The sequence below is a fragment of the Heliangelus exortis genome, chromosome 20 (assembly GCF_036169615.1).
Source record: "Heliangelus exortis chromosome 20, bHelExo1.hap1, whole genome shotgun sequence".
Lineage (NCBI taxonomy): Eukaryota > Metazoa > Chordata > Aves > Apodiformes > Trochilidae > Heliangelus > Heliangelus exortis.
In genome coordinates, this window is record NC_092441.1 from 1,128,930 (window position 1) to 1,132,850 (window position 3,921).

General features: G+C 63.7%; 1 protein-coding gene across 1 annotated transcript in view; it reads right to left on the minus strand.

Moving 5' to 3' along the window:
• The window catches only part of SLC38A10 (solute carrier family 38 member 10), an 82,076-nt gene that overhangs the window by 33,154 nt on the left and 45,001 nt on the right, over window positions 1-3,921 (minus strand). The window lies entirely within an intron of this gene.

Consider the following 3,921-nt stretch of genomic DNA (forward strand, 5'->3'; position numbering starts at 1 on the left):
CGGGAGCCCCAGTTCCCCAATTCCCGTAATTAGGACAGGAGGCTCAGGAACCCCGTGTAGGAACATCCCACGCAAAGCTGGGCCTGTGGGGACACACGTGCCGACACCAGACAGAACCCCCGTGGGGGCTGCAGGGGCACAGGGAACCCCCAGACACGACACCGCACACGCGGGTCACGCACACGCGTGTCACTCGTCATACGGGTCACCCACGAGCCCTGGCAGGGTCACACCGCTACACACCGGGCCGGACCCTACGCACCCGCCACGCACCCAGCCCCGCAACGTGGGCGGAGCCCGGGCCCGGCCACGCCCCTCTCCTTATAAGGCGTCGGGTGTGGCTCGGTGGGCGGAGACGCCACACCCCTTTGCCACGCCCTCCTCCCCGCTGCCCCGCCAATCAGGGCGTGGCGCGGGGCCCCGCCCCCCGCGGTCGCCGGCCTTTGTTTGTGGAGGGCGGCGGGGCCAATGGGAGCGCGGCAGGGGGCAGAGCGGACCAATGGAACAGGGGGAAGGGGAAGCACCGGCCAATGGGAGTGCGGGGAGCGGGGCGGGGCGGGGCCGCTACGGATGGCCCGGCCCGGCCACGTGCGCCGGGGATACCACGGAGCGGAGGGCACGGAGCCTCTGTCCCCAGGGGGGTGGCCGTGTCCCCAGGGGCGTGGCCGTGTCCCCAGGGGAGTTCCACACCCCAGGACAGTGGCCACATCCCCAGCAGCCAGCCTGGTCCCCAGATCACGTCCATGCTTGGTGACCTGTGTCCCCAGTTCCGCATCCCCAGCCGGGGCTCCAGACGCTCCCTGTGCCGGGAAGCTGAAGGTCACAGTGGATTTTAGCACCTCCGGCAGGTTCCAGGTCTGCCGGTTCCGATCCCCTCCAGCACTCCCAGGCCCTGTTTGTCACTGCAGGGTCTCAGCCCACGCTGGCCACAGCGCTGCTGATGCCGTCCAGGGGCTGTGGTGGGTGACAACCAAACTGAAGGGCTCTGCCCCCACCTCTAGGTTTGCCACAGGGCCCAAGGAGAAGCTATCTGTCCGTCTGTCTGTCCAGACCTGCCAAGGATGTCCTGTTGTGCTATGTCCCCAAGGGGGTGGCCATGTCCCTAGTAGGTGGCCACATACTAAGTGGAGTTGTGTGTCCCCGGTGGGGTGCCACGTCGCCAGGGCAGTGGCAGTGTCTGCAACGGGGTGCCATGCCACCGGGATGCTGTCTGTGTCCCCAGGGGAGTCCCCATAGCAGCCATGCAGGGGGCCAGCCCTGGTGTCACCAGGGACACCGGTGACTGCCATGCTCTCTCATGAATCGGGCAGAGAACAAAGGAGGGCAGCAGTCCCCACTCCTCAGGGCTCCTGGCACAACCACCGTGTCTCCACAATCCCTCCAGAGACACGAGGGTCCACGCAGAGCCCCCTCCTCAGCTCCATCCCACCCGGCTAATCCTGGGCAAAGTCTGACGTTAACGACTTTTGTCACCCGAGTCATTAACATAATAGGACTTTCCACAGCAAAATTGAATATTAATGCTTACGCCCGGCTGCAGAGCGCGACGGATAATTGCTCTAATACATTTTCCAGCAGGATTTTCCCCATCACAGCAGCAATTGCATTAACAAACCTGATTATTAAGCGCCAAAACGTGACGAGAGGCAACGGGCGGCGGAAGGGGCCTGATCCACCGAGCCCCAGTCCTGAGAGCTCCACGGATCAGGCCCCATCCGCCGCCCTTTGTCTCCGTGTCCGGGCACATTGTCACCAGGATTTGCCTCACCTTCCCATTCCGGTGACAATTCGGCGGCCATGGGTTAATCCGCGATGTTATTTAATGGCTCTAAAACCCCCTTCCCCAGACGGATCCACCGGGAAGGTTTTCAGCACCTTTCCCCTTCACAACATCATCCCGTGTCCCCGTGCCCAGGGCTGTGGCCCCGTGGCGTGGCCAGCTGTCCCCGCAGCCTGTCCCTGTGCTGTGTCCGTGCATCCTGCTGGTCCCCGGTCTGTTCGTGCGGGGTCCCCGTGGGCCATGCCCCCCGGCTGCTCACCCTCCTAACTCGATTGCTGTCCCGGTGTAATGAATAGCTCTAATCTAATCGCTTGACACAAGTGACTGGGAATTTATTTCAGCTTTTTCGATCAATTACATCCTTTTATTTTGAAAAAAAAAAACAACAAACAACAAAACAAAAACAACCACAAAACAACCCCCCAAACTCGCAGTGTCCGGACGGGGACCCGCGCTGCTGCCACCACCTTACCGGCCCCGGTAACGCCATGGCCCCCCGCCCCCCATTGCACGGACCCCCAGCAACACTACACCCCCCCTTCGCTCGCACCGCACGGCCCCCCAGCATTGCACGCACACCCACACACACTGCACAGCCCCCCAACTTCCACCCTGCACCACACACACTCCCAGCATTGCACCCCCTCCTCCCCATCGCGCACCCCCCCAGAACTGCACCGCACGGGCCCCCAGCACTGCAATCTTCTTCCCCCCTCCCAAATCCCGTATCGCGGCCCCGAAGCACTGCATCCCCCCACCTCGCACTGCCTGCCCCCCCAGCACCGCACACACACGCACACACACACACACCACCCCCGTGGCCCCCCAGCACTTCAAGCCTTCACCTTGCGCTCCCTCAGCACCGCACACAGACCCCGCACACAGCCCCCCACCCCACTGCACGAACCGCATCGCCCTACACGGCCCCCCGGCATTGCAACCCCCCCTTCCCCTGGCACCGCATGGCCCCCCAGCACTGCAAATCTCCACCTTGCGCTCTCCCCCAGCACTGCCGCCCCCCCAGGCACCTGGCCCCCCAGACCTGCAGCCATCCCGGCACTCCGCTGCCCGGCTCCGGGCCCTTCCCCGCTCGCCGCCGCCTTTGATCTCCCCCTCGCCGCTCCCGGGCCTCGGGGTCCACCCCGGGGTGGGGGGGGCTGGGGGGGGAAACGAGGGGAGCCTGGAAACTGCCTTCCCCCACCCCCCCTTCCTTGGGGGCCGCCTTGAAACCGCGCGTAGGGCCCGACCAATCAGCGCGTTGTTTACACTGCGTGATTGACAGCGGGCTGGCGGGCCGCCAGCCAATGGGAAGCGAGGGGAGGCGGGGACTGAAGGTGCGATGCAAACCACACACACACACACAGACACATATACACATATACATACACATACACACACATACACACACAAACAGACACACAAACAGACACACAGACACACAGAGACACAGACAGACAGACACACACAACACAGACACATGCACATACACCCAGACACACACACAGTCACACACACAGACACTCACACAGTCATACACACATACACACACAGACACACACACATACACACACAGACACACACACATACACACACAGACACATACATACACATACACACACACACACATACACACACATACATACAAACACACACACCCCCCCACACACACACACTCACGCCCCGAACGCGCATGCTCGTTGAGGCCCTCCCCTCCCATTCATCCGCCCGGGCTTGAATTAGGCGCCGCGCCGCGCTCTGATTGGCAGGCAGCTGGCGAGGCGCCAGCCAATGGGGAGAGAGGAATCGGGGTGGAGAGGGACGGGACGGGGGGGGTGAGGGAGAAATAAAAAAAAAAAATAAAAAATAAAAAAAAAAAAGAGCGAAAGAAAGAAGGGGGCGGGGCTTGAGAGCCGGCGGGGCGCGAGCGCCGCGCGGCGGCCAATCAGGGGAGGGGCGCGGGGGCACGCGCTTATTAGCATGCGGGGCGCGTCGCCCGGCGGAGTGCGCGGCGTGAGCGGGGAGGCGCGGCGGGGTCCCCCCCCCTTACCCCCCCACCTCCCCCCCACCCCCCCGCCTTTCCAACCCCCCCCCCCCCACCCCCCCCCCCTCCGCTTCCCACCCCCCCCCACCCCCCCCACACC